Here is a 27551-nt window from a genome sequence, read left to right on the forward strand (position 1 = left end):
TTCAAGCAAATGAAGAGAAACTAGTGATGCATGAGCAGGTTGTATGCATCTGCCCAACTGCACATGAATTTTGCACTTTTAAAACAGATAGAATTCAATCCTAGCAAGAGAGTGCCAAATAAAATCACCATGAATAAGCACATCAAGTCATAGTAATCTGTACAAGACAATGATAACTTTAATCATGTAATGGCCTTACTCTGGAAACAACTTTCCAATTCACAAAATACAAAGGTCAGCCTAATTTTTAAACTCAGGTTTAGAAGTTCCATTCTTCTTTGTTGGGGATGTTGATTTGTCTTGCTCTCCAAATTTGAAATGTTATCCAGCATATTGGATTCGAGGACGCCATTTGAATTGGACTCACCATTTCTTGGTGCAGTGTAGAATAAGTCCTTGCTTCCTGGTAAAACATCTATATACACCCTTGAATCCTCATTGATCACGTCATTAATGAGCATTCTGGCAAGTTCTGCCACCACCTTCTTCTCCAACCATCTTTGAATAGGTCGCGCCCCAGACACCTACACATCGAACAAACAGGATTATTGACTTCTAGGATTAGAGGTTTAAAAAAAAGACACAAAAGATGTAGAAGTCATGTTTTGGAATTCAATATGATAGATGCAAGAGAGAACAAGAGATGAATATAATTACAGCATCATATGCTTCATCCAATACAATGTCTAACATTGCATCAGACACTGCTAAAGCTATTCTTCTATCTGATAGACGGCTAGCTATATCTTTAATCTGCAATCTTGCCACTTCTCTTGCTTTCTCCCACGAAAAAGGATGAAATACCACAATTTCGTAGAGACGGTTCAGTAATTCTGGCCTAAAATGCCTCTTGACCTGAGAGATTCACAATGCAGAGTATCGTTACCAGCATCCCAAAGAGGCTTAACACGTGATCACTTTAATGTGCAAAAAGGTCGCATCTCGCATTACCTCCTGCATAACTTGATCTCTTGCAGTTTGCATAGAAGCTTGACTATCTACTGTAGAGAAAAAGGTGCCGTGCACCAAGATTTGAAGTCATGATGATGAAGTCAGTAGTTATTCCTTCTCCATCCGTCAATCGACCGTCATCAATTACCTGAAGAAGGGTGTCAAAGACAGAAAGTATTTGCCTTCTCAACCTCATCAAAGAGAACAACAATGTGAGGCCTTGTTCTGACGGCCTCAGTAAACTGTCCATTTTCATAGCTAACATACCTACTCAGTAACACAAAACATGGGTCAAAAAATTGACAAATAAGAATAATTTTTTAGCATTGAACCAACAATGGATCTAGGATTAACTAGTGACTTGGTATGCTAAAAATTAACCGAGGTGGCGCGCCAATCAGTCGAGTGACCGACTCCTTTGATGCATACTCAGACATATCAAATCTTATTAATAACTTCTCTCATCATTAAAGAGCTGATCAGCAAGTGCTTTTGCAACCTCTGTCTTGCCAACACCAGTAGGACCAAGGAACTGGAAGGAACCTGCAGGCTGTTTAGGCCTGCCAAGGCCAGCACAAGATCTCAAAATTGCTTGTGCAATCACAGCAATGGCATGATCTTGACTCACGACTCTCGTGTGCAATCTCTATGAAAGGTCCATTAGCCTGTCTTTTTCACTCTTCCCCAGTCTTGTAACTGGAATGCCAGTCCAGCCGCTTAAGGCCTGCAAGACCATAAGAATATTATGTCTTCAGATAATGTGTGCATTAAGCAATGCAAATAACAAAGAAAATTCAACTGCAAAATTGGCCAGAGGTTCTCTAGACATGTTTCTTATTCTCTTGCACACATCTTATTATGCCTTATTGTCTTATCACTCATATCAAAGTATAGTTCAAATCCATGGGGAAGTCCATATCTCGCACGGCATAATGGTACAGAACAGTTCTTTTTTTTCTTTTGTGCTGAAAAATAATATGAACCACCAAGCACTTAGCAGTTCCATGTGTCCATCTCAATCAAACAGGTGACTCATTATTTTGATGAATCATTTCTTTGGGCAGAAGATGATTCTTTATAGGGAAGCATTTTAATAGACTAGTAAGTGGATTACCTCTTCAATTTGCTCTGCACACACGGTCATGGTTGACGTCAATTCCTTGCTGTTAGTGTTTTGCAGTCTATTCACTGCAGTGTCAAGAATTCGAACTACATGTTGCTTCAGAAAATCAAATGCTGGAAAATCCATTTCTGTTTTATCTGCTTTAAGTGATTCATGTGCTCGCTTAAGCTTCTGAAGCACAGCCATCCTTTCTTGTTTCTTTTGGTTTTCCACAACGAAATGTCGCAACTTTGCACTGACATAATCTATCTCCTTGTGAACCTAAAATTTGGCAAAAAATGCACAATTCAACCATGTTTATAAATGAACATACAGTTCCAACTAGTTGATGCAAAGCCACGTTTACCTTTACAAGTCGTGTTTCTTCAGCTTCATTTTCCTTCTTCTCCAGTGACTAGTTCAGATTGAAGTCTGGCTTTTTTCTGCTCAAGATTAGTAATCTCTTTGGGAAGGCAATTCATCAGAAGTCTCCTATTAATGCAAGCTTCATCAACCAAATCAATTGCTTTGTCAGGAAGACGGCACCCTGAGCAAGGAAACGGGAAAGAAGCTGTAGTATGAACTAAATCAAAATCAGCATTAGTGACAATCTTCAAGGTTATAAATTGGTTTAGCATGGAGCTCCAATGGAAGCTTTTATAGATACCAGTAATGTATCTGCTTGAGAGTTGAGCTGCAGAGACTAATGTTTTGTCATGAATCAAGACATTATGATGTGCTTCATATTTTCTCTTCAATCCTCTGAGTATATCAATTGTATCTGCAATAGCGGGTTCAGCCACATAGACATGATGAAAACACCGCTCAAACGCATTATCCTTCTCAACATATTTCCTGTACTCAGTGATTGTAGTAGCACCAATGCAACAAAATTGTCCTCGAGCTAATGCAGGCTTCAACAAGTTTGCAGCATCCATGGATGACCCCTTAACTCTACCTGCAACAAAGTAGGTATTCTTAGCTGTAAAAAAAATAGATCAACAGTAGAGCCTGAAACATAATCACAACTTAAAGCTATGTAAATGAAGAGGCCTGCTCCAATCAACAGATGGATTTCATCAACAAAGACAATAAATTTGCCATTAGCAGCTTCCACTTCCCTTGTCACTTCTTTGAGATTCTTTACAAATTCTCCTCTATTTGTGGTTCCATCAACCAATGATCCCGCATCCAATGCAAAAATCTTGACATAAAAAAGATCACTGAAATCAAATGTGGTAAAACTAGCAAATTAAAATTTGCTATATTTATAAAATTAATTTGAATTGGAAGTGTAAAAAGAACAACCTGATAAGAAGAATAAAGGGTTAATCCGATATTTCTCCCTCTTACCAAACAAGATTTCTTGTCCTAGGAGCTTTGAAATGTTGTTAAAGGGGAACAATTGCGTGCTTTCTCTAATTTCTGGCTCCAATTGATACCAATTGTTAACCAAAATTTAGCTTCGTTTCTGGTGCCTAAGAGTGCTTAGGGGCATGTATTAAAATGAAAGGTTCTGCAACACATTTGAAGGCTAAAGGTCGCAAGATATATATGTCAAGTTGGGCTAGAATCTAGATCCATCCTCATTTGGGTGGCCCACCTCTAGAGTCGCTTTTATAGAAGGTCAAAATGTAGTTCAATTTATGGAGGTGTATTTTTTATCATGTTCTGAATAGTGGGTATTAGAGCCTACAGTCTTCTATTCATTGTAATGTGAGAATGACAGAATGAGGGAGGTTCTTTTACATGCTTGGGTGCGTGAGAAAAAAGGACGTAAATTTTCTTCTACTACCAAAAGAGCACAAAGGAGAGATTCTTGTATACAAGATGAGTGAATCTTTAAGCTTGGGCTTGAGAAGAAGGATTGTAACCCAATTTTACAGTCTATTTTTTACGGTGGCCATTTGGTTTTTTCTTCTTTTGGAGGGAGGTTTTTTGTTGTATTCTTCCCTTGTTTTGATTTATTTTGTGCTTCGCCTACTTCTATTGCATTGTATGCTTGTCTTGGTGGAGGTAGTTGCATAAGATTTGGTGTATTTAGAAGTTGCTGTGCCTGCAAAGTGTTTGTTGAATTACCCAAGAAATTCACATAGAGAGGAAGTGCTTCAACTATTCTTGGCTTCTGCCCAACATCTATACAAGACAATACTTGCTTAGGTGCTTCTAGTTAGCATCTCCTTAACCAGATTATACTATAAAGGATGCTGCCGATATTAGCACGCTTCAGCATCAAGGAATTAAACTAATTAAGATCAACCAATGAATTTAAGAACAATATTGAGAAGCTTAGATGTCAAAGAATTCAAACCTAAGGAAACCCCCAAATATGCACCTGATCTTTTAACGGGATAGTTGACACTTCTGGAGCCCAAGAAATGATGAAGGCCATCAGGCGGCACACAGCGTGCAATCACATTGCACCCGAACTTCCCTCCACTAGACGAGGCATCATCACCACCTGTTTTTTTTTTTTCATCTTAGAGAGGAACGCAAACGTCTCAAATTCGAGTAGGATATAGCCAATACCATAAACTGACTAACCGAATGTTGGCTAAATGGATTCGAATTCAGATTTGGATCCAGACAGTGAAAAGGGTATGCTAAATTTGGTTTTTTTACATGTAAACAAATACGAATATTTATCAAATTTGGTAGCAAAAAATCCAAACATTATCTCAATCCAATTATAATCTTGGATATGGGTTTGGCTAACCAAAGGCAAAATGGAGCCCGATTTGGTCAGATATCAGATAAAACCCAATCTGTTGACATCTCTCTCTTTGGTTTTCAAAAACTATACAGTTGTAAACTGGTCGGATTAATTTGGATATTTATTGAATCTGACTAAATTGGATCTAACTTAATCGGATTCAGATTTGAACTCAGAGTTGAATGAGAAAAAAATGAACCGAATATGAAGTTAATTAGCTAATAGATATATTTTATCTGTAATATGGTCGGATTATCTGTCAAATTAAAAATGTGATTCAGATTCCTATGCGAAACTACTTGCAAAATCTGAATCTGATTCTTAATAGGATTCTACTTGTTTTATCGAATACTATTATTCAAATTCTCATTTGACCAACTATCCAACCCATACCCGATCCACTGACATCAATACCAAAGCCGGGACTTAAGATCAGGGCAATTGTTGCGTACCATCAACGCTTTAGAAACCAGCTTGAACAATGGATCCTTCTCAGCCTTTTCTCTGATCAGTTCCCAAACGCCTTTCATTGAGCATCGCTCAGCTGACGTCCAAACGATAGTGTCCGTCTAGTACGGGTTCCATGTTGCGAGTTGTTGTTTTTTATCAAATTTGACCGTATGGACGTGTGATTTACATGGTCCAAAATATTGGGATTTGAATCAGTGGAATCTGACTTGTATACAAGATTTCTCAATGATTAAAAAAAGCATTAGATAAGCACAAATTTTTTTTTTGTTTTTTTATCAATCATTTTAACTACATGGTCTTTTTAGGAAACAATGCTTAGACCAAAAACGAAAAAACAAAAGAGAAAAACAGCCCCACACAAAAACAAGATTTTTGCGTGGTATACAATATAAGAGTCAGGTTACCTCCTTTAAATAAAAAGAATGTACTAGTGTTGTTGAATATAACAAAGAGTTTAGGATAAAATTATAAATTACCTTAAAAAAATTCACCTATAGAGCTATAACGCTCACAGAACTAGGGAGGGCAGTGGGGCGGGGCGGGGGACAAGGTCTCCACCCCCGCCCCGCCTCAAGATTCTATCCTCCACCCCCGCCTCCATCCCCGGCGTGGAATGCATTTTATCCTCCATCCCCGCCTTCATCCCTGTTTCATGTCCTCCATCCCCCATTCAAACGGGGATGAGGCGGGGCGGGGATATTACGGGGAAAAGTGGTCGGGGCGGGGATCGTGGTGGGGACAGGGTGGGGCGGGGAAAAGTGCACGTCCATCCCCGCCTCCACCCCCGGACAGGGATGGATTTTAACCTTTGTCCCCGCCTCCATCCTTGTTTCATACCCTTCATCCCTGGTCCAAACGGGGCGAGGCAGGGCGGGGCCCCGCTTTCCCCCAATCCACTGTCATCCCTACCTAGAACATTCACCCTATGGGCAAGAGAACTCAACTCCTTGCAACCACATGGATCTACAGAAATTAGAAATTTATAACAAGCTCCACACTCCAACAAAATCATCATTGATAAAACACTAAAATTTTCTGATTTGTTTAAGACACTTGAACTGAGAAATCTTGAACAAGCAAGAGGCTCAAAGATGCATTAATTGTTTTTTATTACACAACCTACATACAATGGGTGTTTTTGAGCATGTGATTCAAAGATACATTGAAGTAAAAAATAAATAGGTTGCCCCAAAGGGGTTTGGCGCAGTGGAGGGGGCCATGGCCATTTTCAATCCCACGAGCGTCAGCCCCTTGCAGTAGTAAGGGTAAGGCCACCGAGGTGGTATCCCATGTGGTAAGCGAGGTCATGTGCCAAGCTGAAGGTTCATGTCTGAATCCCTCTGCTACATGGGGTTTAAGAGATATCTGGTAGGGTCTGCCTAACCCCAGCTTGCCTTCAGAAAAAAAAGTCCTTGCTCAGCCAAAGCCAGGAGGTTTGAGAGGGTGTTGCGTGTGCACCCCGGAACAGGCATTGTAGCTACAGTGCATGTTCCTGAGGGAACATATAACCTGCCTGCCCCTTAGGGAGACCTCCTGGGCAAAGGGTGCACTAGCAACAATACGTACAACAGGCTCAACCAGTGCAATTGGGTCTCTGATTTTGCAAAGCAGGTTATATGTTCCCCCCCCTGAACAGGGCCGGTACTGAGATCTCATGTTTGGGGCTTCCAAATAGCGCCACGTATACGATCGAGACCGGCATGGTTCCCGATGATAGTCCGCATCATACTGCATCGTAATTTGGTGCCGCAACAAAGACTTAAGTACCCTTTACCGTCATTCGCTTCATCTTCCTCGAACGGACATAAATGCCCTCCTTCTAGAAAACTGAACCGTCGGTTCGTGAAAAGGACAAAACTGCCCTCCATCGTTATCGCGCCAAAACGTTCCGCAGAGTTTGCGTATGTAGCAAGCGTTATGTTGTAGGATTCAAATAGTTCAAAACAATCCATTCTCGCTCTAAGCACTCTACCGGAGATTCTTTGCTTTCATCTGGAGTCGTCGGAGCATCCTTTCCCTTTGTTCCAGAGTATCTGTTTCCGTCTTACGCGCAACCGCAACATAGTTGTTACCACTGCTTACTCTACAGTTGGAATATCCAAATTCCCATCGTTTCGGTGAGTTTCGTGTAAGGTTTCTTTATTCAATCTGAAGATTGCTTCTTATACAACGATTTGTTTCTTATGAACCCAAATATTCCGATGATTTCTAATCTTGATGATCGTGTAATGTGTTGTGCAAGTTACCAATGTCTGCGCCTCATCAAATTAGAGATACCCCGTCGTTCTATGGGTTGTCTATTAGAGAAGTGATCTGTCAGTCCCATCTATCTAAGGTTTTTGAAAGATACCAAAATATACTTAAGATTGAGAACGATAAAAATAGGAAAAAGCCTTGGAATCGTATTATGCGGAGGATTATTCATCAGACATCGAGGCTGCGGACCAAAGGAAGAACTCTGAAGAACGAAAGATGCAAAACAAGGATGACGAATTGAAGGCAAAGGCAAGAAATATTGATGAGAATATAGATAAAAGGCGGAGGATTAAGGCACAGATGATGGAAAAGAGGAAGAAGAATGAGGAGCAGTATCAAAGTTATATTCAATATTTAGTGGATGAAACTGCGGCACAATGTAAGAGGAGAGACTTGGAGCGCAGGGCAATGTTTCACAAGGCATGGCTACTGAAGAAGGAGGATGAGAGGCGAAGGCAAATGAATAAGGAGGAGGAAGAGAAGCAACAGAATATTCCTCAATATGAGGAAGAAAAGGAAAGGCGAATGAGGGAGAAGGAGTTTGAGGAAGCTAAGGAAATGCAAAGGCAGGAGAAGGAGAATGAGGAAAAGAAGGAAAGGCAACGAAAGGAGAAGGAGGAGGAAGAAGAGAAGGAAAGAGAAAGGAAGAAGCAGGAGGAAGAACTGCAGGAAAGAAGGAAACAAGAACTGGAAGAGAAAGAAAGGCGGCAGAAGGAGATGGAGGAGGAAGAAAAGGAAAAAGAAAGGAAGAAGCAGGAGGAGGAAGTGCAGGAAAGGTTAAGGAAGAAGCAGGAGGAAGATGCGAAAATGCAGAGAGAAAGGAAGCAGAAGGATGAGGAGAAAAAGCAGAGAGAAAGGAAGGAGAAGGAGGAGGAGGCGAAAAAGGAGAGAGAAAGGATGCAGGAGCAGAAAAGGGAGAGAGAAAGGAAGCAGAGGAAGGAAGAGGAGAAAAGGGAGAGAGAAAAGAAGGAGAAGGAGGAGGAGAATAGGGAGAAAGAAAGGAAACAGAAGAAGGAGGCGGAGAAAAGGGAGAGAGAAAGGAAGGAGAAGGAGGATGAAAAAAGGAAGGATAGAGAAAGGATGGAGAAGGAGGCCGAGAAAAGGAAGGCGAGAGAAAGACATGCGATGGTGGAGCCGGTAGAGATGGAGCTTGAAAGTCAATTGGTGGCAGTGAACCCACCAGAAAGTCCCAGGTTGGAGGGAGAACAGGAGAAAATAGCGACCAAGGTAAATATATTCGTTCTGTCTGTGAAGATTTAATAACATGTTTAGCAATTTTGGTATAGCGATTACTGTGTTAGGTATTAATATGTATAGCGATTACTGTGATATTCTGTCTGCAACCAAAATTATTTATAGCGGTTAGTAGAATAGTATTTATAAGTACAAATGGAACTAAATTACAATTGGTAGGAATAATATGTTATTTTGTGTTACAGGGAGTTCACAGGAGAAGTAGAGCACCAGGTGAAAAGCTCGGAGGTCGATGTCAATGGCCTGTAGTTCTGTCGTGGTATGATCAGCTGAGTGCATATCAGAAGGACCGATTATGAAATATGCACTTCGGTGGCCTTTTGGACCAGCAATATTTTGAAACTTGCTGGAATACCATGACCCACCTGGTAAATAAATGGAATGATAAGACGAACACATTCCAGTTTGATTCTTTTGAGATCACCATGACTCTAGAAGATGTGGTGATGATCACTGGCCTTAAGTGCGATGGCAGTGATGTCCTGTTACGGCATTCAAACTATAACGCAAGGGAGAAATGCACGACCGTGTTAGGAATGTCGATGGACGAATGAAGTCAATGTATTTCTGGTGGAATAAATTTCACATCAATGAAGGTCTCATTTTTTCGTAATAAATGGGAAGGCCACTCCGCTACTTGTGCATCTGAAATAGCTGACCAAGAGTTGTGCGGCTTCCTTCTATATTTTTTTGGTCTTACATTATTTTCCCATTGTTCTAGTTCGAGAATAAGTTTCATGTGGCTGCAGTACCTGGCCGACTTAGATGAAGTAGACAACTATGCTTGGGGTGCCGCTATGCTCGCACACTTGTACAATCAACTCCACCGTGCGAGTAACGGTACGAAAACAGTTGGTGGATTTTGGCCATTTGTTAAGGTATTTGTTGATTACATACTTAGTAATTGTAGAACAATCTCATTGCAGGTTGTGGTGTTACTAATAATATTGTTTTTGTTAGGCCTGGGCGTTGGAACATATTATCCCATTGTGTCCTCGTTGTGACCCTCCGATTTGTGGTTTTCCAAAGATCGGTCGTTGGGCTAGAATAAACGTCACAGTTTATAATGCTAAGTCCATTTTAGATGGGCTGCAACTAAACGAGGTAAACGTTCTAAAATTATTTACAATCACGATAGCATTTATCATTGAGTATTATAAATCGTTGTAATGTTCAGCATTCTTAAGTATCCATTGCTGCAAGATTGTCTTCCGTAGTACATATCGTTGTTGCTATATCATGCATAAATAAATGTTAATATATTTGTCATTCGTTATTAAAAAGAATTACCAATGTACAGGTTTTGTGGAGACCTTATGGAGATGGGGAGGACGATGATGAAGACGTTGTTGCGGTGGCTGCTAGATTGTCATACCGCGATTTGTGGCTATTCTGCAATTTTGAAGTCGAGTTGCAGCAAGGTAGTCGAGTTCTTCTACAATCTGGCTTTGGGCAGTCTATCCCAAATAAGCCTTTGGAAGTGAGAAGGAAGATGAATAGTGGTGGTGGCAGGAACGTTAATTGGCCCGATCGTTACAGGGACAAATTATTAAATTCGAACTTAGGTGGTTTGATCCCTTCTATTTCGAAACCACATGAAGGACGACAATTTGATCCCTTCTATTTCGAAAGGTATTGGGAACCAATGCGGCGAAATCGAAAGATTGAAAAAATTGTGAACCCATGCCTCCTAACTGCCCCTTCTCATGTTGCAGCCCAGCCTCTACAACCAAAACGTCGTCGCTCTCCGGTTACTACGACTGGTCCCTCAGTAACAAAGCGCGAGGAAGAGCGAACACTTACACTAAAAGAGAACATTGTCTCTGCCGCAAGGTTCGAAGTTATGGAGAGGGAGAATAAGAAATTAAGGGCAGAAGTAAGCACTATGGGGATTCAATTGAACTCAGTGGTAGAGATGATGATCAGTTTTCTTAATAAAGGTCTCGCAACGAAGATGTCACGCAGGATAGACAGTGCACAAATAAAAAGTGAGAGACAAGTCTATGATATTTCATCAGATTCGTCAAGTGCCTCGGAATAAATCGTAGTTTTTCATTTTTATCACGCTAGGTTTTTGTTGTAATTGTATAATGAGTTGTAGTAACGTGACATTCTTTTATTGTTTAATTCTTTTTTATTACATCTTTTCGTCTGTGGATCTCTGTAATAAATAAACTTTAATCGAAAATATATGTTTGTTCAAAAATCGTGGCATTGCCTAACCTCTCTAGCATCGCTAAGATATATCATTTCTGTTTAGCAATCGTTGTATTTGTCTCCGCCTCGAAAGAATATCGCAATAAGGATTGACGATGTAAGCCTTGAACAATAATTTAACAAGTTCTGACGGCGTAAATGATAACAGTCAATAGCGATAAGAAAAGGGTTTGTCGTTGCATGAATATATCGATGTATCCATATACGATAATCAATAGAATAATCGTGAAAGATTATTCATACCCAAAAGCTTGTTATAATGCGACCGACAAACGATGGTGTTTTTATTATTTAAAAATGAATAATTAAATTTCGGGGGTGTTTCCGAAAAAGTCTGGCATGTGAGACGACATATTTTTAATTATTTCTATCGAAAAAGGGTGGTTTGTGGAAAGACGTATTTTTAAATTTTTCGAAAGCAATCATTTAATTTGACGGCGGCTATCAAAAATAGGGCGGCATGCGAAAAGACGTATTTTTATTTATTTAAAATACAATCATTTAATTAGCGGGCTGTTTTCCGAAAATGTCCGGCATGTGAGACGACATATTTTTAATTTTTTCTATCGAAAAAAGGGCGGTTTGTGGAAAGACGTATTTTTAAATACTTCGAAAGCAATCATTTAATTTGGCAGCGGCTATCGGGAAAAAGGGCGGCATGTGAAACGACGTATTTTTATTTATTTAAAACGCAATCATTTAATTAGCGGGCTGTTTTCGAAAAAGGGCGGCATTTTTTAAAAAGGACTTTACCTTTGTATTTGACTGAGGACGGCGTTTCCGTATCTACGTTGCAAAGTTGCCATCGATATCTCCGTCCAGGCATGGCGCCGAAGAAGGGGACAATCGGAGCAGTACGACCAACCATGGCATCCAAGAAGACGACTATGGGGCCAATACGACCCGACACGGCGCCAAAGACGATGGGAGCACTACGATCGGACACAGGGGCAACAGAGAGGACAGTGGGAGCAAAACGACCAAGCACGGCGCCAACGGAGAGGACGATGGGAGCAAAACGACCAGGCACAGCGGCAACGGAGAGGACGATGGGAGCAAAACGGCCAGACACGGCGCCGAAGAAGAACACAACCACGCCTGAGCGGTTTAGTCAGCATTTGCCTTTTCATGTCGTATTTGGACTATTGTTGTTTACTGTAGACAATAATTTCAATGTCGAATCCTGAATACCACGCTCATGGTGCACACAGTTCAACATCCACAGGCAAGGTTGGGCGACAACGCCCTGACGAGTCCGTAGATGACATCGAGCAGATGCAAGATGAATTTGCAGTTGGGAACACTATCAGTAATTTTGTAAGTATTTAACCACTATCAATTTCTAGGTCATTCCGGTTTGTATGTTTTGAAGTTCGTAAATTTGTGCAACCAGACAATGTGTGATTTTGTCAATTACATCCAGAGCAAGCCAACGAGCAATACAGTACGCATCATCACCCCTTATTTCATGGTATGGCTGTTCCGCTGTTGTTTTGTTTGTTTTTATTACGTACTAAAGTTTCTTGATGGTTAAATCTTACTATTTCGTGCAACAGATGTACGTCCGGCGAAAGCCATACAGCATTGGATTCAAAGATGCAGTAACGTGTTGGAACAGCGATGATGAGTGCCTAGACATTTCGAAATTTGGAAAGGTAAGTGAACAAACCTTTTCTCAAAGGTTTAGTCGTAACATCCCCATCACGATATGTCTCTAGAATGAGAAATTATTTTTTCGATTCGCAGATTTTACTTCCTACACTCTGGCAAAATCCCGACCATTGGGTCCTATACGAGATGAATTTTCTGGAAAAACAACTATGGTGCTACAACTCATTGGACTGCCACAGTGGCGTAGAACGCGACGCTATGCATTTGGTAAGATTGTGGCCATAGGTGAATCGTAGCTATTCGAGGTGGACCGGAGTGTAATATATTATCCCTTTATCACAGGCGGGATTCCTTAACGAGGCTATGGGTGTCGACATTGCCGAGTGGATGTTGCTCTGTGCTGACGATGTTCCTTTACAAAGTAATGGGGTCGATTGTGGCATATTTGTAATGAAGCATATTGAAGCAATATACAATGGAATAGATGTTACTTTTCACGCTGTATGAGCTTTGTATCCGATGTTATTGTTTATTCCTGTTATATATTCGTTTCACATTACATGTTTTGTTGCGGGATATTATGCCGGAAATACGCGACGAAATATGCGAACAATTGATTGAGTTTAAAAAGAATGGCAGACAAAATATGTTGTCTTCCTCTCCGCCATCACCGTTCTCGCCCTCCTCCTCGACAGCAACCCAGTCGGTGCAGTCGCGCTGAGGATGGCGAATAGAAGCTCCACCACGTTGTCTTCCTCTCTCTAGCGAGGAGGTCTCAGCACAGCCGTCGTTCCGGTGACGGGTGTTCATCTCATTCCGGTGATGGGTGTTCTACGAAATGTAAATCGTAATCAGAAATCGCTGTATTGTTGAACCTACGGTACGGTACGCCTAGGCGATTTCTTGGGACGCGTCTGGACGTACTTTTGGATTTATTTGAGATCGAAAAATTCGGTCCAATCGCATTGATTAATATTTGGAATAGCCCCCACATTGTTCAATTTCATTAATGCGGAGTGCATTTTTACTGAAGATTTGCTTTTGGTTTAATGAAACTGACGTATATACTTGAAAACTGACGGAGGGTGATAGGACGTTTCATTAATATTTGATTGACACAACACACACTTTCACTTTGCTTCGCGAATAAGGAACCGACAAATCGATAATATTCACACCGACAAGTTTTCATGGTGGTAGCAGTGTAGTTAACGGTAGACCACTAAGCATATCGCTTCGTACTATTCATAAAATACGAAAGCTACATTAATGGCCGTTATTCACCACTTTTTTCATATGCCAGCAATAAAGCGATGTTTAAGCATACATCATTTCATAGCGATGTTGAATATTATCATTTCGAACATTAGAAGTCTTTATTCATTAAAATACATCACAGTCTCACTCAGCGCCTGTCAACCACACCGGTTGAGCGCACATCTTTTATCAATTGCAAGCCTTTTAGATGCTCGCGAGGCCTCCTTCACTTTCTCCTCCGAAATTAGAAAGGACGTCAATTTTTTGCAGAGTTCTTCGCGGAATCCGGGTATATCAACCTGCAAAAACAGATTGTAAAGTAGAAGCAATAGACATGCACTTAATCCCCAATAACAGAGGCGAAGAAATGGCATACAACGTCGAATAAGGGTTCTGCACCATTGTATATTGCTTCAATGTACTTCATTACAAATACCCCACAATCAACGCCATTATCTTGTAAAGGAGCATTGTATGTCGTGCGATAGATCCACTCGCTAGCATCGACTCCCAAAATGGCTTTGAGGAAACCGATCTGAGAATAATGCGACCGACAGTAAATTCATGACCCCAGTACACGACTTGTTCCTCACATAGATATTGAAACTTACGAGATGGGAAATGTCTAGCCGTAAACCACTGTCAACTTCCAACGAATTGTAACACCATAGTTGTTTTTCGTGTAAATCCATCACGTATAAGACCCAATGCTTTTCAGATTGCCATAGTGTAGGAATCAATATCTGCAAATAGATCGAAAAATTGATGTTAGCACTTGTTATGCTGTAATATTGCACTCTAGGTTTGTTTGCTTACCTTTTCACTTGACAAAGTGTCTCTGCAGTGATTACCGTTAACCCAATAAGGTATGCCGTCTTGAAATCCACTAGAGTATGGCAAACAGCGTAAGATAGTCAGAAAACTCAAACATTGCTAACACTAACGATAACATACGAATCAATTGGAATAAATCAATAACGAAAAACAACATAAAATAAAACCGATATACCATGAAATACGGGCTTACGACGCATATAGTTTGGCTTGGTGCGCTGCTTTTAATATAACTAACGAAATCGGATATAGTCTGTTTGCAGCAAATATGTTGTTGTTAACAGACGTACACATGGCTTACGTATATAGACAACTGCTACTAGTTTCATACTAACAAAATTACTGATCATGTTGTATTGTGTGAATTCACTTTGTATTCTGTTGATGTCCTCCAGGAGTGATTGACTAAGTTTTCGCCCAACTTCGTCGATGGATGTTCGACTGAAATGAATGTGGACATTGCAACGAACGATATTGAAAATACAGTATACAGTACACAAAACACAAATCGCAAAAAACGGCATGAAACAAATGGATTTTGATGAAAATGTAGATGATGTGTAGACAATATACCCATGATTCGCCATTGTTGATCGTGTAGCTATCTTCGTCTGTGTAAGTTTGTATGTATGACGGAACCGTCTGTTTGATTGTTGCTGGTTCACGAAGTAGAAGACAAACACAGCTTCTAGTACTCTTGCGACTATTTATGACCTAAAAGATGTACTGCTCAACCAACATGATCAATGAATACTGTACGACAAATCAAACATTTATTGTTATTCGTTGTGACTGAGTAATTCGACTTCATATTCGCTGCATGGCGATTTGTGGTTATCGTTGAATAGCGATTTGTGCAGCAATACTCGGCCTTTGTAAAGGGTGTTAGTCAACGCCGATTTGCAGTGTTAAACGATACTAGTATAAATTGATAGTGAACGTTTGTTCATAATAACCCCACGGATCTAAAAAAAACCCACGGGTTGAACCACATATCGATTGTGAGAAATTGTGATGTACCACTCACACTTGCACTTCGACTGTTAAAGCGAACAATGTTTACCCTGTACCAGATTAAGAGGTTGACTTACCTCTTAAGAAATGAAGTGAGGAAGAGAAAAGATACATTGAGTAGCCTTTTATTTATAATATATGGATACAACATTTCACAGGATAACAATAATGATTTCAAAAGGCAATTGGAGGTGTCACAAGAATCTCGTGTAGGCAATTAATTTAGTTGTCATAGCCTCTTTGCATGCCCCGATCTCCACAATGCCGGGTATGCTTCTGCATGAAGTCGATCGATGACATCACTGTATGGCGATTTGTGGTTATCGTTGATTAGCGATATGTGGCAGCGCAACATAGCGATTTGGGGGTATTGTTCGACTGTCGATCTAAGCGCGATGACAATGGTTGTTCAAGTAAGCTTTTTTGGGGCATTGACTAAGGTTGCGCTTCATTTTATGATTCAAGTAGGCTTTCAACCGCGCAGGTGATAGCATACTTAGATCATAAAATGGAACGCAACCTTGCTCATTGGCCGAAAAAAGCTTACTTGAACAACCTTTGTCATCCCGCTTTGATCGACATTTGAACAATACACTCAAATCACTTCGCTGCGATGCCACATATCGCTAATCAACGATAATCACAAATCGCCATACAGTGATGTCATCGATCGACTTCCTGCAGAAGCAAAAAATCGCTATCTATCGATTTAAGCAAATCCAACCACGGACCGCAAGTCGTCAGTGACAAATGACTATAAACTCAAAAACAAATCCGACATTGTGGAGATCGGGGCATGCAAAGAGGCATAACAACTAAATTAATGGCCCACACGAGATTCCTGTATCCCATACCTATCTGTCGAATGCATTAGAGCCTGTCATGAAAGAGAAAATATTAGACACTGAATTAAGTTTCACAAGAAATGCATACCTCCTCGCAATATTGATTACATACCAAAAGACTTGTAAAACTGTAGCGATCGTTGCCGAAAATCTGGTCGGGAGGAATGTAGGTTTGAACGTTTGGTGGTACTTTGGCATGGTATTGCTGCATGATGGACATTACACGAGTTAGCTATTTGACAAGCTTCTCGCAATGGGAAGCAATATAATGTTTTACATACATGTTCATTGCAAGGGCCTTGTTGTTTTTTATTACAGGTAGGTTGTTTCTTAATCCTCTTCTTGCCAACCAATTCTACTGCACCCTTTGCCCTCCGACGACTGCGATCAGAGGAAGGTTTTCTTTTGATACCCTTCGCTTCATGAATATGTCCATCATAATCAACAACGTTCACTACTGACTTGTTGAAGATAATGTTTACGCTTCGGCGCAACTTCTCAGAAGTGTCAAGCTAAACATGATTTTGACCTACGCTTTTCGATCCCATTATCTTCGTCTGGTATTCATTCGCTGCAACGAACTTAATATGAATTAACTCCACGTTTTCAAGTAACTCCGTTGCAGCTTTTCTCACACATGCATAGCCTTCTTCACTTCTCGATGCCAAATCAGCAACATGCATGAATGATCTACACAGTTGTTGGTAACGGGAGGCTATGTGGCACTTCTCGTCAACACCAAATTTACTCGCATTGTCCATAACGAGCATTTCAATCTTCGTGCGTCTGGTCCATCTTCGCATTACGTAAGACTCAGGTATTTCTTTAATCTTCTCTTGATTGAGTGCCTTTAATGCATGACAGCATAGAATGCCTTTGAATTCATACATTTTGCACGAACATTCTACCCTTCCGTTGTCAACATTGTACGTGACATGTGCTTCTTGCCTTTTCTGATGCTTTTCGCCCTGACAAAAAATATGGTATTTGTGCATATTCTCGGTTTGCACGAGTCCTTCTATTTTGCAATTCATGACATGCAACACCTCTTTCTTGATCCATTCAAATACAGTTAGTGTATACAGAGCTGCAGGTCGCATCAATATTTCCATGCCAAAAGTTTGAGGTCGTGTATTGAAGCATTTCACGTCTTGTTCAAGCTCATTCTGTCTTAGACCATCTACAAATAATTCATATTGTTCCATGAAATGAAATATTGTTAAACATGAATACAGGGTTTTCTTCAGCGTGGCATGCATAGATTCGGCTCTTTATGTGCTTATCATACCTGCACAAAAGTATTGTCTTCTATATGCCAATGCCCACTTTTCTTTTTCTGCATATAAATTTTGTAACCACAGGCAGTCAGTAAGGTCGTATGTCTTAATCATTTTGTCCCAATCTGACTTAAAAGTGACCTCGTCTACGCTATGAAGTACATACCTTGTAAACGATTTGTCAAACCCTGTATTCTGATTAAATATGTGTTCTATGTTCTTTGCTGCATTTTGAAAGATATGCCACAAACATAGGCAATGATGTGCATCTGGCCACACATGAAGCATTGCAGCCGCAATTGCGTGATCACCATCTGTAAGTACAGTTTCAGGATGCTTCCCGTTCATTGCCTGTGTAAATACTCTGAACAACCACTCAAAGCTTTCCTTGGTCTGGTCATACACAAAAGCACCGCCTAATATACAACTCTGTGCGTGATGGTTCACTCCCACAAACTGCGCAAATGACCACTATTCAGTATTAATTTTTACTGTAGTATCAAACACAAGCACATCATTGAAGCATTCATAATCTACTCTCGACTTTGAATCTGCCCAAAACATATTCACAGCATATCCATCTTCGTCTACTTGAATTGCACTAAAGAAACCATGTTCATTGCTTGATTTATTCTGTAAGTAGCGAACCAAACAACATATTTCTCTGATCTTCATGTTATCTGTCCTCTTCCTTCTCAAGTGGTTTCTTAGATCCAAAGGAGTGAATGACATATTTTTGCGATCACCATCTATGCGGGTAAACAAATTGTATGTCTTCCTTGGTGCAATGCCGGCGCTGTCGGCTATTTCAGCCATTGCAGCATGCACTACACTTACTTTACGATGTGACCTTAGTATAGCAGTCATAAATGATGCAGATAAATCATGATTATGATCACTGATTAAAGTACGCATGACAAATTTTCCATTCAGATGTCTTCTCAAAACCAATCTCGCCTGACATCCACATCTTGATTCTGGCATGCTCCTTGTTGGATTTCCCATTGATTTCTTTCAACCTTGCTTGGAACAGACATATGTCTTTCTAACCAAGACACCCTGTGCATTTTTTGACCAAGAAAACCTTCTCACACTGAAGCCAACTTTTAAGGCATAATCATTATAAAATTTATATGCATCTTCCTCGTTATTAAACTGCATTCCTTCTACAGGAACATAGTCACGTGTAATTCCATGTACATTCCCAGTTCCTACGGTATCAAAATCTACCTCATTATTGAATTGCATTTCTTCTCCTAGAACATTCAAGTCAAGTGTACTTCCGTGTATATTCTCGGGGCCTACACTTTTATTATGTGCACTGTCATCAAAATCTACCTCATTATTGAATTGCATTTTTTCTCCTGGAACATTCAAGTCAAGTGTACTTCCGTGTACATTCCCGGGGCCTACACTTTTATTATGTGCACTGTCATCAAAATCTACCTCATTATTGAATTGCATTTCTTCTCCTGGAACATTCAAGTCAAGTGTACTTCCGTGTATATTCCCGGGGCCTACACTTTTATTATGTGCACTGTCATGGTAGTCTAACTCATCATTGAATTGCATTTCTTCCGTTGGAACATTCAAGTCAAGAGTGGGTCTAATGCCTGCACCCTTCTTTTCATGTGCATTGTTAGTGCAGATGTTCAATACTTTAGTTGCGTCATAAGTATAGATATTCAATTCTCTAGATCTTTCGATGGATTCAGCTACATCGTCTTTATTACAACCTGATGATAAGCTCAACAATGTTTTAAGCAATATATCAATTTGTGTTTTGCAGCAAAATAGCAAACAAATCGATATTAACTAACAAAACAGGAGTCTATTACTAATACAGCGGTTTGAGATACAATGCATACGATGAATGAATGTAGGATACCTGATGGGGTAGAGGCCCTTCCTAGCATCTGCAAACAAGCATTCTTGTCAATAGGTCCCAGCGTCTTACAAATATTGATAAGTTTCCAACCTTCGTAAGAACAAGATCTATCTGCATTAACCAAACAATGCCTTAATGGCACACAAGTCGACATGCTTCTTCATTGATCGCATGATGAGATGAAAAGCTACTCAGGCTGCCTTAATGGCACTGGTTGGAATGTTTGTGCATCATTGCTTTCTTAGATAATGCCTAACAACAACGACAAATAAAATAAGACAGTGGAATGTTTTGTAAGCAATATATCAATTTGCGTTAGCAAGCGGCATAACTTTACTACGATTTAATCAGGATGCATATAACAGATACCACTAGGGTTAAGCAAGTCAAAGCAACGATTTAATGCATGACAGTATCAAATCAAGTGCAGTTTGATGTTTGCTTATACTGAGCATCGACTTATCGCTTACCATGCCAATAAAATACTCATGTCGTACATGTGTGTTGACGATAACGCTCTCATAATATCCACGAGTCTCTAAAGCGAGTTCAATAGAAGTCGCTGAGAGAGCAGCGATATGCATGCGAAAATCGCCCCGCCATTCGTGTAATGATGTGTTTCTGCATCCACATGTTTTCAAAGTTTGTGTACAAATATCTTACAAATACATATTACATGAAATATAATATCTTACACAAACGATATGTATGTATAGCGATTTGTAAGATATTGAAAATCGATGCGGCAGTTCAGCATAATAACTTACAACTCGACGATACAAAACCTTACTATCTAAAAGGTCGATAAATATACCGCACAATAAATTACAAATCGATAAGGAAGAACTTGAGCATAATAGCAAACAAATCGATATTAACTAACAAAAATGTATCTCACAAAAACGGGAGTCTGTTACTAATACAGCGGTTTCAGATACAATGCATACGATGAATGAATGTTGGATACTTGATGGGGGTAGAGGCCCTTCCTAGCATCTGCAAACAAGCATTCTTGTCAATAGGTCACAGCGTCTTACAAATATTGTATGTATAGCGATGTGTAAGATATTGAAAATCGATACGGCAGTTCAACATAATAACTTACAACTCGACGATAAAAAACCATACTATCTAAAAGGTCGATAAATATATCGCACAATAAATTACAAATCGATAAGGAAGAACTTGAGCATAATAGCAAACAAATCGATATTAACTAACACAAATGTATCTCACAAAAATGGGAGTCTGTTACTAATACAGCGGTTTGAGATACAATGCATACGATGAATGAATGTAGGATACCTGATGAGGTAGAGGCCCTTCCTAGCATCTGCAAACAAGCATTCTTGTCAATAGGTCCCAGCGTCTTACAAATATCGATAAGTTTCCAACCTTCGTAAGAACAAGATCTACCTGCAATAACCAAACAATGCCTTAATGGCACATAAGACGACATGCCTTCTTCATCGATCGCATGATGAGATGAAAAGCTACTCACGCTGCCTTAATGGCATTGGAAGGAATGTTTGTGAATCATTGCTTTCTACTATGATGCCTAACGACAGCAAAAATGAAGAGAAGACACTGGAATGTTTTGTAACGCAAGGCAGGCACGAGAAGGCGACAGTGTGTTGTACAACAGGATAAAAAACAAGGCGGAAAGCTAGACTGGAGACGAAGGCAAAGTTTTGGTTGATAATGAGAGCAACTGTTACAGCAGATGGCGCATGAGTTTAATGAATAGGGAACGTCTCCACTTTTAATGAATGGTTAACATCAAACTTTCTGGATGGAGGACTTTTTTTGTCTTTTTATTGACCCATCGTTTCACAACTTTTGAATGGAGGATATTTTTGTCATTTCCTCGAACCGTTATTTCAGAGCAGGAAAAGCAAGTAAGGGTGATTAAGTCTTTGCAACAGCACCAGAGTCCGATGCAAAGTTATGTCAACATACACGGGAATACGAGCCCCATGTGCATGAATACGTGGCGCTCATTTGATCCCCCGAACACAGACGTGGGATTCAGTGAATCATCGGGGGCGAACATACACCACCCTCTCCTAATTTTGAGGGTGGTTTTCCCGTCCTAAAAAAAAAAAGGGTATAAAAATAAGTTGTAACTTTTGTTTTTCTAATGGTGCTTTCTACTTGCTGTTTCTAAGTCTTTTAATTGACGCTTCTCGCTTCATGTATAGCTTCTCACACCCACTTCTTTCTCTAATGACTATACATCATCCAGTAGATTAGAGAGAGACTTAAGAAGATATGACCTAGCGGCTCTTTTTAAAAATGAAAATATTGGAAATGATTTTTCCAGCTTTCTTGACGGAGAATTTGAGAATGGCGATCACGACATCAACCCCAAAATTGATTCTGTCATTCAATGTGAGGGTGACATCCAAGCTGTCAACCAATCTGATGTTCGAAATCAGTCTTATGAAGACAGTAACACGTCAATTTTGCTTGAACCTATTGCTACATTACCTAAAAATGCACCACAAGAATTCAAAATGATGTTTCTCTTGAATCTGATCTCCTACCTGATGCAAATGTTAATGAACATTCTGACGCAAATGTCGATGAATGCCCTATTCATAAGCCTTCTCATAAGTCAATGACTACCCAAGGCGAGCAGGTTGTATGTTCCCCCTGCAAACACGGGGCCGCGTGTTTGCGGGTCCGAATGAGTGCCACGTTGGCACTCATTCGGGAGTTATGTACGGAGGAATATCTTGGGATCCACAATATTCCTTCGTACACACCCAAACTGACAAATGAGTGCCAACGTGGCACTCATTCGAACCCCGAACACACGTGTTCCACGGGGAACATACACCACCCTCTCCTACCCAAGGGATGCTCGGAATCTTTAAGCCAGTTCCAAAAGAACTAAAAAATGTAATGATTGCTCTCTCACAACTCAGGTGAAAGAATGCCTTGGATGAAGAAATGGCAGCTTTAGTTAAAAACTATAACATGAATATAATAGGATAAAAATGGGTTTTTAAGATGAAACTCAAATATATGATAGAACTTTAGATAGACTTGTTGCTAGATGCTTAACACAGATTGAAGTTGTTGATTTCCAAGAAAAGTTCTATCCAGTTATCAGACCAACTAGCATTAGAACCATTCTTACGGTTCCTTGCTACTGTAAAGTGTTGGAAAATACACCTGCTTGATGTAAAAAATGTGTTTTTACATATATCCCTCAATGAGATTGTTTATATGCAACAACCATTGGGTTACGAAGACCCATTTTTTCCAAATCATGTTTGTCACCTTAAGAAGGCTTTATATCGATTAAAGCAAGCCTCGCGATCGTGGTGGGAGAGACCAAGTGATTTTCTTTTCCAATATGATTTTAAAGGCAATATTTTTTATCCATCTATATTTACCTATCATGATAAAGACAATTGTCTCGTTCTTTTAGTATATGTTGATGTCCTGGTTCTCACTGGAAATAAGTCGAGTCTTTTGAATGCTTTTTTGAAGAATTTACAAAAAGAATTTTTGATGAAAGATTTGGGTCTTTTGCATTTCTTCCACGAAATTAAAGTCGTTCACTCATCAGAAGGGCTATTTTTTGTGTCAAACAAAATATGCTTGTGATATTTTAAAATGAGCTAATATGATAGATTGTAAGCCAATCGGCACCCCAATGGCGACAAAGGATAATTCCAAATTAATGTCGATTGATAAAGTTTGCAAAAATCTCATTTCATGCCACAGTCTTGTCAGCACCCTCAAGGCATTGGCATGTTATCAATTCAATCAGAGAAGGAGATGATAAAGACGTTTCTAAGAAGATAAAAGAAAGAATGATCACACCCACAAGAAAATATAAAGATAAGACTTAACAAAAGTCTATATATGTCAGTGTTGTGAGAGGCGTACACCTTAGTACCTGAAGCGTACGCCTCAGAGGCGAGGCGCATGCTCAAGGTACTGAGGCGTTGCTGTGATGCGCCCCTCATCAACCTCCGACCAGTTGTGACCACCGACCACCGGAGTTGCTGTGCTGCAGCTGCTGCTCAGTCTTCTCCGACCACCGGACGACCCGCATATCCCTCGCTTCCGTACCAGCTGGGCGGGTGGTCCTTCTCTTACTGCCTCCCCTCCCACCGCTTCACTTCCATTCCAGTTGTGAGAGGCGTACGCCTCAGAGGCGAAGGGCAGGCTCAACGCCTCGCTTCGCCTCATCGCATTTAACAACCTTGATATATGTAACTCTTCTCCTATTGAATAAACGCGTGTGAGTGACTGAGATTTCCTGTGGATGCAGGATTTGAGTTATCGGAACCACATAAATCATTATTTTCTTCATGGTTTGATCATTTTTCTCTCTCTACCATATTTTTTCACGTGAGACGTCAGAATAGCTTGGGCAACAGCTTCAACAACAGCATGGTCCTGACCAACAACCCGTTTATGTAGCTCTCCACAATTACTGATCAGCCTCTTTGTCATTTCGCCCAAGCTTGGTCACTGGAATTAATTCCAGTCCATTTGCTAACCACCTATACATACACAGAACAATCAAATGTCAGGAACTCAAGGCAACAACAATGCAAAAATCGTATTATTTCAAAAACATATAATAGAGTTTGTTTCTGCAATAAGAAATGGCAGGTATCACATTGTTCAATCCACCAAGTGAATCGCTAAGTCGACCTCTCTCAATCACCTGTATGTGTACCTTTATGCTTCAATGGAAGAACTGCCCTTGCACAACCCACGGTTTGCCTCGCTCTTGTAATTTTTTTCTCGCACTTAATAATCCCTAATACCCACCATATGGCCTTTTATTACAAAACCAACCAGCCAACGCAACATTTTCTTTCCCTTTTATTTTTTTTATACTAATTCAATAGTAAGTCTCAAATAAAAAAAACAAGGCTCTTCGTAACCACCGTCCAGGGTGTGGAGGCCATGGTGGGTAAGGTTAACATACCACACTTTCCTGCTCCAAGGCTCTTTATATATATATATATATATAAAGGTCTTGGGTGTGCAGCTAAAGGTCCTAGCTCGCTTCTGGTGCACATTTTTAGTGTGCTAATAAAGGTATTTTTGCAAAAATTGACGTTGAGCATCTATTGTGCTGCACGATGGATGCTTAAGCATTGGGCTTCTAGTGATTGCCCAACTACACATCTCTCTCTCCTGACATCTCTCTCTCCTGCTGATGCTACTTCTCTTTTGCTGCAATTTGGGCAAGCCGCCAGCGGTAGCCCGTTTTATCTGTGCCATGTTTTTTTTCTCTTCTGCTTTCTTTATTTGTTTTGACTTTGCTCTTGTTCAGTTCATGGGTTCAACAATTTGTTGATCTTCATGAGTGGTAATGTTGAATTTCTTTTGGCTCTCTCTCTCTCTCTATATATATATATTTTGTGATCGTCCATCACAAAAATAATGCAAAAAGGGCAAAAACACACTATTTGTGCATTTTTTTGCCCCTTTAACAGTTTTTGACTACCATCAAAGCTCGGACGAGACCTTTAGCTAGTAAAAAATCACCTCTAAAACCATTAAAATGTGCAAATAGCACATTTTTGCATTTTTTGCATTGGCCGTCCATCAAGCCCCACAATGGCAGGAAGCAGATCAGGTCATGCTGAACATAGCTTTTTATAGATGCGAACATCGTGACCATCCGTTTTGTATTTTGGATGAATGCCACGTACCGTATAACTTTTCCGTTAACTTTTTTACTTTTCCATCAGTTTTGAATGTAGCTCGTCGTACCACCAAGCGTACCTCACCGGAGCCCGGCGCCGGAGGTCGAATTCGATCCTGTTCCAGGGGACATTGCCGCTTGGGCTCGCCAGGTCGCCGGATGCCCCTTCCGCCACCGGCCATCCGAAGAGGGACAGATCAGTGGCAGCTTTAATCGCTATGACGTTGATGCACCGCCTGGTGATGCCGAGCTCCTCGGCCTCCGGCAGGAGCCTCTCGCACGAGCTCAGGGTCTTGACGGCGTCCTTGAGGCTCCGGAGCACCATCTGGCTCATGAACGCCTCCGTCTTGGAGACGAGATTTCCGTCGCTGTGCTCCTCCGTCATCTCGAGGTACTCCGCCGCGCACCGGAGCGGGAAGACGTTCGACGCCGTGAGCTCGACCCTGTCGCCGTAGCAGAACTTCGCGGCGATCTCGAACGCCTTGGAGCCCCCCCGAAAGTTCCGGAGGCTCAACACTTACGCCTCTTCCGCCTCCTCCTCTCGTCTTCCTCTTCCCCTCGGTGCATTGAGAGCTCCTGTTCTGTAATCATCCTGTGTAGTTTCCCGCTCCTCGACATCAACGGAAACTAAACAAAAACCAAATAAAGGTGAAAATTTTATGCACAAAAACCCAAAAAGAGAGTCATCACCGTTCTGGGGCTTACATTCAAAACTGACGGAAAAGTTAAAAATTAACAAAAAAGTTATATGGTACGTGGCATTCATCCAAAATGCAAAACTGACGGCTCCGATGTTCGCATGAGCAAAAAGCTCATCTTCAGCTCTGCTTCCGCGATGGCATGTAGCTGTACAACTAAGGGCTGTGAAACTATATATATATATATATATATATATAGTTATATATATATATATATATATATATATATAACTGAACATATTAGGCCTCATTTTTTGTTTTGCCCCATTCTTCCCCATGGGTTTGAAGTGTGTTATGGTAGATCTGAACCGCTAGATTGTTTAGAATGTTCGATTTAGTGGGAATCGACCCTTGAATTATGTTTTTTCAACGAAAAAACATGTTTTTATGAGTAAAAAAAAAAACTGGTACCTTCATTACTGTTGATTTTAGATCACCGGAAAAACCTTTATACAAGTTAAATTCCGGTGATCCAAAAACTGATTCTCACTAAACCAAACCTACAGATCTATGGCAATGCTACCACAAAAACACCAACACCAAAAAAACAAAAAAAAAAATTCCATCTCTAGGCCTCAAAAACGACCAACAAACCCAATTCATAAGAATCAAAAGAAGACACGAGCACACCATGATCTGAAAAAGTTTTTGCCAACAAAAACCGAAATTCGAAAATCCCAATTCATACCAGATTGAAATTGCAGTACCTTGGTACATCACCCCTCACAATCCTCTGAGCCAGGCCTTCGACAATGGCCGTCTTCCCGATGCCGGGCTCAGCGACAAGCACCGGGTTGTTCTTCGTCCTCGACGATCCTTATGACCCTCCTGATCTCTTCGTCCCTGTCCATCACTAGATTGAGCATCGCCGCGTCCTCGACGTGGTCCCGGTCGTAGGTCTTCAACGCCTGGAAGTTGGCATCCGCGGAGGGGCTCTCCACCTTCCTCCTCAGCTTTTCCACCGCTTCCCTGACCCTCTGCACGCTAATTCCGGCTTCCCTGAAGACGTCCCTGATCTGGGGGTCCTCAAGAAGGCCTAAAATCAGCTGGTGGACGGCGAGGTAGGCGTCGCCCTGCGACTTCTGGGCGGACTGAGCTCGCCGGGACCTCGTCGGGGGCGGGGTGCTGCGAGGGCATCTTCTTCACGGTCCTATCGAAGAAACGCTCGAAGGAATCGGCCGACGGCCGACTCTTCTTCTTCTTCTTCGCCGCCGGCTTCGACAATCGATTGCCGGAGAATCCCGAACCAGTCGGACATGAGGGACTGGACGAGGTGCGGCGGGGTGATCTGGACGTGCCCGGCGTCCATAGCGAGCCCTTGCGCGCCCACCAGCGCTTCGTTCGTCTTGTGCGTGAACTTCTCCGGGTTCATGGTCCCTCTTCTTTCCTGTTATTCCTCTTCAGAACAAGAACGCAACCGTGTGTATGGAGAAGAGAAGAACGAATGAAGGAAGAGTTTGATGTTCTTTATTACAGA

General features: G+C 40.9%; 1 pseudogene; it reads right to left on the bottom strand.

The window, feature by feature from the left end:
* Nucleotides 1–20: 20 nt before the first annotated feature.
* LOC149834146 (chaperone protein ClpB1-like) lies at nucleotides 21–27446 on the bottom strand (annotated as a pseudogene).
* Nucleotides 27447–27551: the final 105 nt, after the last annotated feature.

This window comes from Nuphar pumila, chromosome 6, assembly GCF_984573655.1.
Source record: "Nuphar pumila chromosome 6, dmNupPumi1.hap1.1, whole genome shotgun sequence".
Lineage (NCBI taxonomy): Eukaryota > Viridiplantae > Streptophyta > Magnoliopsida > Nymphaeales > Nymphaeaceae > Nuphar > Nuphar pumila.